Here is a 16,779-nt window from a genome sequence, read left to right as displayed (position 1 = left end):
AACACAACCAACACTTCTTACACAACACTGCAAGAATGCCTGTGAAGTACTCAGTAATTTACTGTGTTTGTGCACAATAGAAAACAGTGTAATAATCTAATCATTAAAGAGTTATTGGGAAATTCACAGTAATAAAGTCACTAATGTAGAAAGTCACAGTAAACTAAAATACACTGTCACATTACTGTTTTATTTTAATTATTGTTACTGTAAAAACAAAAACACAACAGTGTTCTGTGATTTCTTGCTTTCTTGGAGAGGCTGTTTACACCGAGCAGAGAGGAGAGGACAGGAGAGGCTGTTTACACAGAGCAGAGAGGAGAGGACAGGAGAGGCTGTTTACACAGAGCAGAGAGGAGAGGACATGAGAGGCTGTTTACACAGAGCAGAGAGGAGAGGACAGGAGAGGCTGGAAACATGACAATACTTCAATATGTATATAATATGTGGAGAAAACTGTTTTTTAGTACAATTGGAGCGTTCAGAGACTCTGTTAAATCCCTTTGCCCCTGCAGCCTTACTTTGGGCCAGATTTGCACCATTTAACTAGCAAAAGTGGAGTTGCCTGTTTATCTCAAAATGTTTAATCCGACCTTTCATCTGTCCATGGAATGAGAGGCCAGTTCACAGGTCAGATGTTTGTTTATCACTGTTGTTTTAATCGTTCACATTCTGTGAGTTGATGTCAGTTTTTATCAGCTGTCAGTAGATTTCATTGTGTTTGTGATATCAAATCTTTCAGGTCAGCACAAAAGACACAAAAGACTCATTTCATTGGCTCACGTCCACATCCTTATTATAATAATATGATTATATCTGTTAGGAAATATTTGACAGGAAAGAAAAAAAGTGAATCTGTTTTTTGTTTAATGCCTTGTGTCTCCAGTCAAACACACTGCTTGTCTGTTTGGAAGTCAAGTTAATAAGTGTCAGGAACAAGTATTTTGAAAAAATCTATTAATTGTTTCAGGCAGTTTGTTGGACTGGAGTTCTAAACCAATCTGTCCGACTGAATTAAGGTTTTTGATTTTCCTCGCTCCGCCTCAGGAACATCTGCTTCTTCTTTTATCTGAAGAGCATCTTATGTTTCCCTTCATGAACTAAATGTTCATCCTCTGCATCCTTCCCTAATCCATATAATAAATGAACTGTTGATGGTTTTTAAATCCTCTGCCAAGGACATTTGTCTATATAAATTATTTTTTTTTCGTAAAATTAGTCAGTAAGAATCACTGAAAACAGAAACCACAGATTAATTAAGGAAATGACCTATAGTTGCACTCAGTTATTGAATTTAAATAGAAAATGCGATGCAGTAACTTACAAAATTGTAGATACCCATTCTTTAGAATTTAGAATTTTATTCTAATTACTTTTAAAGATCAAACAGTAGCTTCATATTGAGGCAGCGAGCACACAACAGCATCATTTTAAGTTCCAGACATGCACTTACAGATTTTATTTGGGAGCTCTGCTCCACTCTGGCTCTGCTTTACTAAACACAGTGAATGCCGTGCCCGTGAGCAACAGATTCTGATTAAATGAATCAAAGCTAAGTGAAGTGGCCCTTGCTCTGCATCCTGTCAGTCTGCAGTCAGTAATGCTACGTGGCACAGACTGCGAGCTGTTTTCAAGGCTCATTTTTAGCAAAACTATTGTGTTTTTTTACTCAGCCAAGATGGTTTCACTTGTAAAATTTCAAAAAGGAAAGTGCATGCAGATGAAAAAGATGGACTCCAGTTTTCTTGGTTCAACCAAATGTCAGATACTGACCACAAGGCTTGCAGCTGCAAATGAAAAGCCTCCACTCCAGCTTTACTGTGGGAAGATTTGTGCAGCATATTCTGCATGAGATACTCTTCAAAATGCATTCAAGCCTTTTTAAGTATTTGCCAGTTTTCTGTGATATAAAGTGCCTTGTTGGTACACAGCAGCAGGGCAGCTTCCACTGAGTGTTTTTAAGGTAGGGGAGTGGTCTACGGAGCCTCCAGCCACCAAAATATGTCCTTGTTCAGGCATGAGAGTTCATTGTGTCAGAACATAGAGTCCCCTCTGAGTCCAGCTAAAAATACTCCATACCACCTCTGCCCTGAGCTGCACACCGAGGGTCGAGAATACAGAGGAGCAGTGAGTAAACATGCAAACATGCAGCAGAGTAAATGCATTTCACTGTAAAGAACTGAGGCTGAGGCTCCTTTGGAAACACGGCAGCTTATATCATCATATAACCTTTAACTCTGAGCTGCTCTGTCTCATTTTAATGCAACTTCTTCTGTGAAGATTAAAAGATGGAGACATTAATATACATGTTCATTCATTCTGAATGTATCTGCTAGTTACACGACTGGAAGTTTAACCTTATTCGTAATATAATATTATCTGCATTATAAATATTTATTCTATAAACTGAGTGTTTTAATGTTCTGTTACAAGTTAAAGTCATATAGAGAACGGACCGAGCCAACTACAGTTTTGAAGCCTCGATCTTGGCATTTTGGTCGTTGCCATCTTGGTTTTTTTTGGAGCCGGAAGTGACCGTATTTGGGTGTGGAGCGAAGTTATCAGCTTGTGCTGTCTACCTCGCTTGGTTAGCAAGGAGCAAAAACAAACAGCCGACTCCTTAAAGTGTATTTTAGTACAACCAAACTGCATCAGGATCCGGGGCATTTTTACTTACCTAAAGGTCAAGAAACTTAAAAAATCCCAATAAACATAGTTTATATTTCTTTAATAACTCCATAATTAACCATTACAAGCAATATTTATGAATTGTGTTGTTTGTCTCTCACAGATCATGATTCAATGAGGGTAATTCACTCCTTTTAAATAAAAATGCTTGTTAAAATTTTTTTTTTATGTACATTGGAAAGACCTACATGTACAATACAATGGTTTTAACATGACTTTTATTTATTATTCTACAGTTTTTTTTTCTTTGTATAAATACTATTACTACCTTTTTTTTTTAGATTTTTAAACTTTGAAATGGGTCAATTTGACCTGCAACATAACAAGAGGGTTAAAGTATAAGCCCTAAGAATTAAAGTAGCAAAAACAGACCCCTTATGCTTGTTATCTTAGTCAATAATAATGTCATAATTATTAGTTGATTTTTATTTTGTATCAATAAGTTATTTAAGCTTTTAGATAAATGCAGTTGAGTAAAAAAGTGAAATGTTCACTTGGAATATAAATACAGTGTAGCATAAAATGAGTACTCGATTTCTGTTTGTATAAAGAGCCATAAACTTTTCTGCTCTTTTCAAACAAAGTGTTTTCCTGAACACAACATTTAAAGGAAGCTGGTCTGCAGCAGAGCCGCCCGTCCCGGCAGGTCGGGGTCAGCTCGTCTCTCGGCGGGCGACAGGAAGCCGGAGGGACCGCCGTCTCTGAACGCCTAATGAGCCTCTAATTGATCTCCAGCTGAAAAGCCCACAGAGTGTTAATGCCACTTCCAGGGAAGCTGTGTGATGTTCGCTCCTCATTTAGCCCAGAAGACACGGGAGGCCCTGGAGCATACATTTTTAACACGGAGGTAATGAGACGTAATGACGGGCAGATGAGACATTTATACAAACTCTTAAAAATGAACAATGCTCTTTAATTTATATTTGGTCAGAGAGAAACACATTCCCACTGGAGGCTTCACCACCATGCTAGCTGCAGTGTTATAGGCTGAGTAGTCCCGTTCTCTTCATGAGATCTAACTGCTGTAATGAGATGGATTTTAAGAAAGAAGTTAATCTGTGGGAAGGCTTTAAACCAGCTCCCATTCTCCACGGCTCCGAGGCTCCGGCCCCTCTGCCACTGTATCCGCCTAAATGTTTCATTCATCTCCATCAACACTGAATGAGATCAAGCTGGAAATAGCAGCAGGTTGTAAAGCCACTGCAGACTTTTCACTGCTTTGCTGAGAGCAGAGCTGCAGATGGCACGTGTTTGTTCAGAAGGTTTGTTTTGTTTTAACCCCCTGCTGTTTTTTGCTCTTTTTACTCACTGTGGCCTTATGTTTCACTGCAACATATACAATCTATAGGTCCTGCAGCTCTGTGGAATCAGCACAATCATGGCTAGAAGTGTGAAAAAATGTCTTTTGTGCAGAATAACACAGTTACAATGACATAAATCATAAAAAAAGAAAAAAAGCAAGTACAATTTTTCTGATAAATTATTCTTTAAAAAAATTGAAAAATAATAAATGTATATATAAACACTTTCCCAAGTGCCCACAAGTGTCAAGAATGTTGTAAAAATAAATATGCATCTCCACATATTGTACATATTGAAGTATTTGAAGTATTGTAATATTTCCAGCCTTTCCTGTCCTCTCCTCTCTGCTCTGTGTAAACAGCCTCTCCTGTCCTCTCCTCTCTGCTCTGTGTAAACAGATTTTCAGTTAATATTTAATGACCGTTGGTCTCAGCAAAAATCAATCATGTCTTCAGTGTCTCTGAGGAGCAGAATTTAATGTTTTTAACAGAATTTGGTTAGTGCAAACACTTTATTTTAAATGACACATGTAGAATAAAGAGATTCTGACACTAATATCAACATTTGTCACTTTTTCTCTCTACGACCCATTCAATGACAAAAAATTTGGACGATAATGCCTGTTTTTATATTTTCATTCTATAATACACATCTGATTTTGTTGATATTTTAAAGAAAAGAGAGTTGTTTTGAGATGTTTGATGTCATTATATGAGCTGATTGGTGTGATGGTTGGTTCTTCCTCATCCATTAGACTGAAATTATCTTTCTTAAATCTTGGCCATTATGTTTTACAGTAATTTCATTATCATAGTTTCTTAACACAAAGGGTGTGATTGAACAAATCGCTGGCTGCGACTCAACACAACGATACTTTTCATAAAATCTTTTCTCCTGCACTCCCACTCTCGTAGTCACACCCTGTTTCAGCACACAAAGCCAGCGGCAGCCAGCAGCTGTATTAATAACAACGCGTCCACTATGTTCCAACAGACACACAAAATGCCTTGCAAATTATAATGGAGTTAACCCATTAGGGGCACTCCACTTCACAGAGTGGAGGCCCATCTCCAGCCGCGCACCACACACAGGAACAGAGGAGCCTTTTAGATATGACAGAGCGCTACTGTTTGTGTGACGGCTCCACGCCGGCCCACAGATCACGTTTACGAAGCCTTGGCAGCAGCGGTGTCACCGCACGAGCATTAAGGAGAAGGCACGGAGCTAACCCTGTTTATCTTGTTACAGCACATAGTTTACATGCACACTGTTAACATGCAGCCTTCAGGACGGATCGGGGGAGTCCGTTGTGATCGTGACGGCAGATGTTGTGAGTGAGAACAGAGAGGATGAGCACAACTCCTGATGATGGTGGGTGTGAAACTATGCACATAAAACTCGAGGGGGGTTACAGAGGTCACTGGTTGCTGCCAAAAACCCTGCAAAGACGCTGTTGTTCCACACTGTAATAAAAAAAATTTAAATTAAAAAAGCTATTTTCCAGAAATGTACTGTTATTTTACACACATTTAAATACAAATTTTAATTATTTAAAACATTTTTTTTTACAAATAATAACCATAAAATGGATGTTGAAATCTGTACTTTTTTTTTACAGTATTATTTAATATGCAAATGGTCTTGAATGTTAAATTACAGTGAATTCTATGTAAAATTAAGGCAACTGTTGCAACTAATGTAAAAAAAAAAAAAAAAGGTTAAAAGAAATCGTAAAAAGTCTGGCAGCAAAAGTTGCTCTTACGTCAAATAACAGTCAACAACCCAAAGTTATTTTACAGATAATAAACATAAATATCTAATGTTCCATTAAATCAATTTAGAGATTTCAACTTCCATTTCATGGTTCAAATTTGTAAAAAAGTAACTTTTTTTATGCACTTAATGTAGAAAAAAACAAACAAGTAAAACCCTGTTAAATAATACAGTTTATTTCTGTAAAATAAGATTTAAAAAAAACTGTGAACAGTAAACAATTTACCATCAAATAACTGTAAACAACCATAAGTATTTTTACAGATAATATTTTTTAAAATATGGATAATATACAGTAAATATCTGTATTTATTTGTAGAGCAACTATACTTAATATTATCCGTAATTAAGAAACTATTACTTTGAAAAGTAATGTAAAATATGTAATAAAAAAAGAAGAAAAGGTAAAAAGTCTGTTGGCAAAAGGCATATTAAAGTAATTATACAGTAATAAAGTTATTCTACAGATATAATATATATATATATATATATATATATATATATATATAAATACAGAAATTTACTGTATATTAGTATTTGTATATTATATTATAATGTTTTAAGAAATTATCTATAAAATAACTTTTTTTTACTGTTATTTGATGGTCAGTGTTTGGTATATTTTGCTGCCAGACTTTTAACATTTTTGGGGGGACTTTTTGTATTTTTTTATTTTCCGGTGCAGCTAGAAGACAAAGCTTTCAGTCCTGATGAATCTTCTGCCATTCACCGTCCATCAGCAGCCGGTGGGCTCCAGCAGCTCCTAACAGGCTAACAGGCTCTGCGGCTCCCAGGAGAACCGTCTGAGTGGCAGACTGACTGGATGCAGCCACAGAGACACATCTCTGTTATCTGACAGCAGAGACATCTTGGCATAATCAGGTAATGTTGTGTAGTTTAAGCACTGCACGCTTTAAAAAGGAATGCGTGCAACACTTGCACTTGTCCGGAGAGGAGTGATTAACTTGATTTCATTAAAGCTGCAATGCAGCAATAAGCCCGACGACTCAGGTCACAGCAGCAACTGCCAGTTTGAAATATATCAGTGCAAACTAAGGGGAAAGGCAGCCAGAACAGGCTTCTAGTCTCTGGCTATTTTCACACAAATACAACAATTTGAACATGTTGCAACATGTCAGCATCTTTCGGGCCTTATTAGCTTTTTAAAAGATAATTTTTCGACTTCCAAACAGAGGAACAGCACTTAAATTTCTCCTGCAGGGCATCACAGGCCACTTGAGCCAGCAGCTGTACTCTGATTCCACAGAGTGGCTTTCTACTGTTTTCAGAGCATTATTTATAGTGCAGAGACAGAACACAGTGTGCCAGCAAGTCAATCCTGATTATGATGACGAGTATTATCAGTAGAAGTAGTGGTGTTGTTAGTTATGATGCGGCTTTCGCAGGTAGAAGTTTCACACTGTGACACATACAGAAAGGTCATCTGTGCATTTATAACCACTTATAATCTCACATCTCTTGTCTAATTTACAGCACCACCCAACCTTAGATATCCATCTCATATTCACACTTAAAACAGGTTTCAGGCTTTATGCACCTTTTAAAATGGAATGAACTGCAAAAAGCCCTCAAACTACAGTAACTTTTGAAGCTTTATAATCAATCAATAATTTTTTCTGAAATTCCTTTATCATGAGTTTCTGTTTTGCTCTGAATCTCAATGAGACTGCCTGATTAAATAATAATTAATAAATAGAAATAAAAATGTATTTATGCTAATGGTTTATCAGACTTTTTTGTGTAAAAATCAAAGGTTTTTGGAGACTGACCTTCCCCAAATAACACCCCCATAAGTTGTTTGTGCAAGAAGCTTATTACGACCCGTATTTAGCTTTAATCCTCTGAATCCCAAAACCCACTGGTGGGTTTGAAAAACATATTTTCTTCTGAAACAATCTGCCAAAATACACAGAAAGAAAGCCAAAACAACGGTGATGGACACTTCTGTCAGAAAAAGTAACCAAATATGAGCTTAAAATTGTCATATTTCACTTTCATTTAAAATTTTGCAAAAACAATTCTCATTTGTTTTAACCACATCCTATAAAAAAAATATAACATTTGGCGCTCTGGGAAGCTATGCATGACTGAGCCAAGACAAACAGTCAGATAACAAAACTTCAGTGTAAATCAGACAGAGCTGCAGGCTGTTTACAGAGCAGAGAGGAGATAAAATGTAAATAGTTCCATATGTAAACCATGTGGAGCACCGTTGTTGTCAATATTGCATATTAACACTTGTGTGGGCACTTGCCAATGTATATATGTATATTGTATATATAATTATGGGTTTATTTCTCTAATAAATCATCAAAGAAATGTTCCTCAAGCTGTTGCTTTTGCTGTGATTTCTGTCATAACTGTGTTTTATTGCACAAAGGACATTTTTTGGGTCTCCTCCCCTTTGGGACCATTTATTTGTGTACAAATATTGACAATGCACGCACCGTCAATAAGAACACTGTGATCGCCAAGAAAACTACCTATCAGTAGTGTTGTAGTCAAGACCGCACCAACCGAGACCAAGATATTACCAAGACCAGAGAGTACAGAGACCAAGACAAGACCAAGACCATATGGATCAAAGGAAAATCGTAACAGAACATCAAAATGTGAGTTTTCTCACACTAAGTTTGCATTTAAGGCATGCAACAACAAAAACAATCTTTGCTCTGTTGTTTTCAGAGCAGCACAATGATTTGAAGTTAATAGCAGTTTTTAAGAGGGTCCTTTTTCACTCTTATCAGTAAGGCATGGACAAAAAGCCTATAAGCGTGACTTGACTGGTCTTGTTTAAAAAAACCCAAGACTGGTGTCGAGACCAAGACCAATCTCCAGTAATACAACACATCAGAAAAGGCTTCTTTCTCACAGGACTTTTTCTTTATTTTACGGTGCCCTGATATTATAACAACTTGTCACTCGGGGTTAGGCAGGTATAAAAAACGTATAAGATGATGTATAAATAATAATATACTGTATATGTATGAAAGTAAAGACTTTTACTAGTAACTTTTCCGGTTTTGGAAGCCCATCGCTCAACACGACATGTTCAAAACAGATGACATGCATGAAAGTTTTCCCCTGAATTAAACCAACTTTCTGCAAATGGCGTGCATGCATTATCACATGTGACGCGAGAGTGGCGAGTTCTAATCAGGACTCTATAGGACGCCACAACGAGTAAAATGCCCAGAAACTGCTTTGTGTTCGGGGGTTTAAACAATCTGAATATTGCACTCCTCCATATTTCAATTACGAGCAACTTTCAATTAATTGTGCAGCCTTAGGGGCAAGGTATAAAGATCAGACTTGTATATTCTCTGCTATTAATATACAGCTTCTCCTTTGGGACGTATAGAAGTGAAGAACCAGTTACAACACTACTATAATGATCGGTAAGAACTGGTTGAACACATTCCTACAGGATGTACAAGATACAATGCTGTGAAAAGCAGCAGACTGAAATATTAAGTAAAAGAATCCCGAACCTCGGGTTATAATATATTGATGCAGTGCTCCCATTTATTGTTATGAGACTGTAACTAGGTCTACATATCATAATAATAGCCTCGCTTGTATGTAGCAAACGACAACACTGAAGCACTTTGATCCTGCGCTGGATTTTTTGGGCTGAGCTGCTGTTTTTAAAGGTGTACATCCGGCTGCTTTGAAGAGAAACAGGCAACAACATGTACAAGAAACACAAAGCAGTGTGCAATCCTTCTCCAAATCGGTGCTTTTATCACACAGACAGACAGAGTGAGTGGCACACTGTTGTCATGGTTCTCCTCTGCAATAAGGAAAGCCACAGAAAGCTATATGAAGTGGTATTTGTATGACAAATAATACCCCACAACAGTCTGGAAGCTGAACTGCAGCAACAGAGGCCTGAAACCCAACACAAACATCAAAACGTTCGTCTAGTCAGAAGGCAGTGTGGAACAAGTACTGTAGGTGAGGAACAGAACTCAATGAATGTCACCAACTCCCAGCAGTACAGAAGACAAAAGGGTAGCAGCAGCTAAACCACGGAGTTCTCCCTCCGAGATGAAACGCTCCGGCTTTACCTCCGGTTCTAGTCACTAACAAGAAAGATCGAGGCGCTATAAGAAGACGCCTTTTTTCGCATCATTATTACATAATCAAAGGGCCACACCGAAACGAGGGACATGCCTGGGGAGAATCCGTCCCTCATTAAAGGAGTTCACTGCTCCGTTGTCTCTTCCAAATGAGCCAATTTCAGAGTGTTTTACGGACTATCGCGGGCATCTTTATCCACAGATTTCTCAACGTGTTGAATCTGCTGCCGGTTTCTTCTCTAATACGGCTCATATTTACTGGTATACTGTAATGCTGTGCTTCCCTTTGCTTTGCATTTCTAATACGACTGCCTTGCCCACTCTTGGGGCTAGGGATTGAGTTACTGGCCAAGAAAGGAAATAAATTATGACCAAAATATCAATTTTAATTCCCTTTACACTGCATTTTTTTTCCAAACTGATGATGGCTGCAGCACACATGCACATGCAGCATACATATAAAACTAAAAAGCCAAGCACTTTTCTTTCCAACAGGCTTGCTTTGCTGGTTTCCTTGACTGCTTCTCCTGATTATACACCATAAAGAGAGTCATTCCCCTCCATGCGCAGGGAAATGAATCAAAACATCCCCGAGGACGATACCTTTATTCCCCGTACGGGAAACAATCTCACATCTTCAGAGCTGATAAGATTTGGAAAGAGACACCCGGTGCTGTGTGGCTCGGTCACGGATGAACACCAAAAGAGCTGTTTAACTTCATTACACAAGAGACTTTTTCATATCTGAAGGAGCCGTCAATCTCTTATAATTAACTCCGACCACTTTAAAGAAAAAAGTGCAGCTTCATATATGTTTGTTACTGCGTTGTATAAAAGTGTCTATAAACAGCTGCTGGTCCCACTTCAAAGGAAAACTTTGTGTTTAAACTTTAACAATATGATGCAATATCAATGTAGAATTTTATTATTTTACGACCAAGTGTTGCAATTTGCATTTCTGATGCCTCAGCCTGCACGGTCCACTCCTGATTTAAACCAGTAGTTTTCTGCATTTCCTAGAATGACATAACAAGAGGTTTTCTGGGGAGGAAACGGGTGTTTTATCTCCTATGTGAATGTTCCTGTGGCTGCATTACATTATGTTCTGGCAACTACTGCATGTGTCTGTTAAAATGGATCTCCTCCTGTTCCAACAAGTCCCCCAAATTAAACAAGTGTTTGTCTGTGCCCTCCGGGACGACACAGACAAACTGTTTCTGATTTGATCTCATGTCTGTGTCTTCAGAAACCATTAAAATCAATGTTCAAAATGTTTTGTGATCCAATGACACTCCTCAACTCCCAACGATCCTGCTGACCCGTTGCCCACCCTGCTGACCCGTTGCCCACCCTGCTGACCCGTTGCCCATCCTGCTGACCCGTTGCCCACCCTGCTGACCCGTTGCCCACCCTGCTGACCCGTTGCCTATCCTGCTGACCTGTTGCCCACCCTGCTGACCCGTTGCCTATCCTGCTGACCCGTTGCCCACCCTGCTGACCCGTTGCCCACCCTGCTGACCCGTTGCCCACCCTGCTGACCCGTTGCCCACCCTGCTGACCCATTGCCCATCCTGCTGACCCGTTGCCCACCCTGCTGACCTGTTTCCCACCCTGCTGAACTGTTGCCCACCCTTCTGACCCGTTGCCCATCCTGCTGCGGATTAGGCACAAAGTTATGTTAAGATTTGTTAAACATCTTGGTTTGAGGTAAAATAACTACTTTGTTAAAAGGTATAATGAAAAAGTCTAAAAATAACAAGATCTTGTCATGAATTTATTCACGGTAGAGGCCATTTCCCCATTTCTGCCAGAAGCGGTCAAAAATTTGCTTTTAATCCAGTTTCAAGCCACATTTTTATGATACACTTGTAAGATCTGGTTGTTTTAAACCAGTATGTATTTTAACCGGCTGAAGGATTTTAGTCACCTAATGTTATCAGAGTAACAAGCTGAGCAAACGTTAACGGCAGCTGAACTCGCAGTCCCTGGAGAAACTCTGATTTATAATTTGAAACTGCTTTATATGGTGTTTTTACTGGTTTTAAACATCTGGTCTGGTTTTCTAACGATAAACACTGAAGGAATCTGAATCCAGAGAAGCTCACTGCAAAGACGACTGTGATGGTGGTGAAGACAACAAGTCCCATGATGCTTCACGATGTCACCAAACTCTGTCTTTTGCTATTGTTTGATTTGAGAAACCTTTAGCAGCAGAAACTTACATATTGTGTGTTTAAGGTTGGGGGAGATTTTAGTCATAGTTAAGGTTTGGGAAATAATGGTGGCAATGGTTTAAGAAAAACAACATTGACTGTTAGAAACGTGTTAAATGGAAAATCTACACGTGTTATACAACTAAATTGACTGGAGGCTTTTTACATGTAACCAACAGAATCAGAAAAATATGACAAATCAACTAATGGACAAAATGCTAAATAACAGCAGCTGCTGTTGTTGATGGCATTGAGAGGTTTAGTGTTTTAGACATTTCTATTAACGAGACCCAAACTGAGATTTCACATTCCGTGTGAATTAAATCCTGATGGTTTCACTCAGTCGGGCCTGCATAATTGATGATAACGATTTTGCTTTCAACAATAAATTACATTTTATCTGGTGCAATGCTGGCATGGTGAGTTCACAGTGTCTACTTTTAGTTTCAGTTTTTATTCAAAGATTTGAGGCATGTTTTATTCATACTGTGCATTTCTTAAGTACAGCGTGAAACTGAAGGCTGTTTTCTGTTAACTTAAGTTGCAGAGAAACCCATTTACTGCAGAAGAATATTTTGGTTTTGACCTCTGGCCTGTCAGCGAGCGTGACAGGAGGGACTGTGTTGGCTCGGACTGTGGAAAACAAGGCCTTGTCACTACCCCCCCTGAGCGGAGAGCGATAAGCTCTGGGAGACAAAAAGTTTAGGGGCTGGACACCTAAAAAAGAAAAACATCATGATCTCATAATGGAAAACCTCCTCATTGTGAACTCACAGATGTGTGTCAGGAGTGGGGTAGCAGCAGAGAAGCAGAACTAGCGCATGTCATTGATGTGATGAGAGAACGCTTTGAGGATGACTGTCTTTTATCTACGCCGAGCAGAGCTGACAACCAAGAACTTGAATAAAAAAGTACAGCGAGATAGCAGTCATCTCCAGCCTCATACAAAAACCATGAGTGCTGGATCCCAAAAAATCTTACCAGTCTGCAGACCTATTTTTCTGAAAAATGCTTTATCACAGCAGTTCTCTGGAAGCCATAAAAGCAGAGCTTGTGATTTAAGTGTGTGTGTAAACTACGCCCTAAAAAATGACATGTTTTCCTGTGACAGTTTTGCCATTTTACAAATCTGCACTAATCCTAACCGTATAACCAAGACACATGAAAACAACTTCTAAAGGTTTTCACAGCTTATCACATTCCCCATCCAGCAGCAGACCATATAAAGAGCTGTTGTTTATCTGTGCCGACACATAGAAGATTCTTCAGATATGGTCGTGTCTGTGCCTTCAGAAACTGTTAAAAATCAATGTTGGAAAATACATTTTGAGATGTGATGATGCTGTGGTTAAGGTTAGGTTCGGTTTAGGCACCACAACGGTTAGGTTGTGGTGCCTAACGGCTTGGTTAGGCTTAGAAAAAGATAATGGTTTGGGTTAATCTGTCTTTTGTCTTTGTCAAAGGTAAAGGTAGCTCTTCAACATTAAATGGTATAAAAATCACTAGATCTAAGTTGTGTTATTATCCCAAATTAATCCAACTAATTGATCGAGGTAGCGGCCCGTTTTATTTGGTCACATGCAAAAATGGTACCCCCATTGAAGCCGTCATAAATTGGCTTTTTTATCCAGTTTCAGGTCACATTTCTAAGGGACTTTCACAACCAAAAGTTTAGTCCATTTCAGTCGATCTCTGGTGGTTCAATCCTTGTTACGGTTAGTTTGGTTGATTGTGATTCAATCGTACTCTGGTGCCAAACAAAACAACCGATCAGAGAACACTTTCAAGAGAACGTCTCGTAGTATGGTTCGATTCACTGTGAACGTAATCCGACTCAATTACAAGAAATGAACCAAAACACAGAGATCGTGGGCGACCTGTGAGATGTTTACAGAGCGACAGATACTACAGGACTGGGAGAGAACGGGGGACTTGATGTTTTAAATCATTAAAATTACAATAATTCTAGATTAGGAGAAAGGATTCGTGCACACGATAGATCAGAGCAGAGTCGAGGTAAAAAGACTTCGACAGCAATACTTCATGGTGCATTCAGCTTCATGCTGCTTTGTTTATTTCTGTTTCCATTTTCCACCACCAACTTTCTGACCAATAAGAAATAATACTGTGAGTATATTTGAAACCCTTCACCTTCGTTCACGCCCCTCTGCAAATCTTTTTAGTTTTATTTGGTCTACTTACATTTTTGCATTGTTAGAGCAAACCAGACGAAATACAAAATGAATCAAAAGTATCAATTCAACTAACCAAACAGACTCAGGTTGTGAAAGCGCCACTTTTAGGATCTTGTTTTTTTTAACTAAACATCTGGTTCTTAATTTATCAAGACAAGCAAACATCATAAGAGAAACACTGATTTTGAACTTGAAACTGCTTTATTCAGTGTTTTTACCTGTTTTATTCATCCGGTACGATTGATTTGGAGAGGAGGAAGCCTCCACAGATAACCACATTTTTATGATACATTTCTAACATCTTTTAGGATATAACTGAGAAACCTAAAACAACATCTAAAAGACATCTCATCACATTCCCCATCCAAAAGCAGAGCATATACAGTGCTGAATGGTGATCATAGGGAAATAAGCGTTTTCCCCTTCCAAACAACAGGCATTACACAGATTAACAGCCTTTGTTGAAACATACTATTACCACATAAGACCCTGTCGAGAAGGACCAGATGTCAGATAATAGGCTGTGCAGAGTGAGGTAGGTGCTGGCCTCAAGCCACTGAACAAGTAGGAACAGCTTCTTCCATATAAACCTCTACACTTTATGGACAGCTTGTTGTCTAGGTGGGCAACCCCCCTTATAGCTTATGAGTTGAATATAGGTTAGAAGATAAGTGTAACCTACAGCGTATCCAGGTTACTGTTTCTGTGTACAAATGCAGACATAATAACCTTAATATCCATTCATCCTGCAAGGTTTTGAAATGCACATTTTTGGTAATTAAAGGTTACGTTTGAATGACTATAATGTCAGCAATGTGTTGCACAGCTCTAATATGAAAGTGGTGAAAATGCATTGCACATGTTGCTCACATAAAATGCCTGTTATTGTGTACAAAGGAGCAGCTAAGTCTATCTCATTAAACACTACTGGGGGTGTTTTATTGGCTTAGCTGGGTGGCAAGGCTTTGCCTATAAGCAGCGGCAAGACAGAGGCATTATAGGTTATAGATTGGCTGCTGCAGGAGCCTGACACCTTTAACACACACACTGTATTACATGTAAAATCCAATAAACTTTGACATGCAGATAGGCGAGAGGAAGAGTAGAAGTTGCTGCACAAAAGAGGGACAAGATTACCTTTTTACTAGACTTGAAGCTTTGTTTTTCTCGACAGTTTTTTGGCATTACAAACGTGCCTCCTCTGCTGTTCCTGCTGCTGCGGCGGCTCCGGCTCCGTGTCTGCTGCAGCGCTCCGTGCGGCTCCTCAATCCAAATTACCCGAGCAGGCTGCACGTTTCCAACCCGTCCGTAATAACTGCCTTTGAGCGAGTGACTCTGAAAATAACTGCACCGAGCACAGCGGCAAAACATTCAGCCCAAACGCAGGAGACGGTCACAGTAGCGACACCCATGGGTGTACGCGGCGCAAGCACGGTCTGCTGCAGGTAGCGGCGCCCGGACTGACGGCTCCTTGTCGGCCGCCGAATGTGCCAAGTGTCGGGACCATAAAGTCATGTGTGTGCGGTGCAGTCAGAGCCAGTCGGTGCCCAGTGCCACGCAGCGCCGCAACATGGAGCGCTGACCTGCCTATCACTCTGTCAAGCCACCTAGATCTACCTCATATCGCATTTCCGGTGGTCCTTTTCAAAATAAAATGCGTAACTGTTGCGTCGCCCGGTATGACGCGTGAAAACAAAAATGAAAAACACCTTAAAAGCACGCATTAACATAAAAAATAATGAATGCATTCTCATTTTTAACCTGTTTGTACTATCACTGATGTGTTTCCGGTATATGTGGGTTTTTCTTTGTGCAGCTTGACGCAGCTGAAATCCCCTGTGGACAGACGGAGCACAGGAGCAAACATACAGTGGGGGTGGAAGGCAGGCTTAATGAATTATTTATGAGGAAATAAGGCACTAATACCTAAATCATTCATAATTATTCAAGAGAAACAAGGTCGATGCCAATCAAATTTCAATCCATCTCCGCTGCAGATCATGGCATCTGACATTTTCACATGATAGATGGAGAAGAGGTTGGCGAGAGTCAGGCATTATCCTGACCTCTTCCTCAATCAGTCAATAAAATTACCGGCCTATCAGCCAGAATTACAATCAGGGATGTTGCATAGGGTAAAATTAACTACACACACAAGTTAAATGTCCCTCAGCTGACTGAAATCTATAGGACATCAATTAAATGTATCACAATTAAACCAAGACATTGTTTGCTGAAAGGGTTATTTAAAGGGAACATTTAACATTTATATTGATTGTATCTGTGGTTATTGTTGTTGTAATGACTTCTATATGTAACTTTTTATCATATTTATCACCACATTAGTGCTGGTTTATTCTGATTACTGAGGGAATGATAATGTGCTTATCTGGCATTAACTGTAATCTACTTATTTTCTTATTGTGTGATCGACATGCAACCAGTATCCATATATAAACTGAAGGGGTAGAACCAATTTATTGTAGTTGCTGCCTTCATAAAGAG

The 16,779-nt window shown here is 39.2% G+C and overlaps 1 protein-coding gene across 1 annotated transcript in view; it reads right to left on the bottom strand.

Moving 5' to 3' along the window:
- The window catches only part of tanc2b (tetratricopeptide repeat, ankyrin repeat and coiled-coil containing 2b), a 218,633-nt gene extending 202,784 nt beyond the window's left edge, over positions 1-15,849 (bottom strand). Inside the window, exon 1 of the mRNA XM_059325075.1 lies at positions 15,412-15,849. The gene's annotated coding sequence lies outside the window, so the exon portion shown is untranslated. The remainder of the gene's footprint in view (positions 1-15,411) is intronic.
- Positions 15,850-16,779: the final 930 nt, after the last annotated feature.

Source organism: Centropristis striata, chromosome 21 (genome assembly GCF_030273125.1).
Source record: "Centropristis striata isolate RG_2023a ecotype Rhode Island chromosome 21, C.striata_1.0, whole genome shotgun sequence".
In the NCBI taxonomy this organism is placed as follows: Eukaryota; Metazoa; Chordata; class Actinopteri; order Perciformes; family Serranidae; genus Centropristis; species Centropristis striata.
This window is presented reverse-complemented; position numbering and strand designations above follow the sequence as displayed.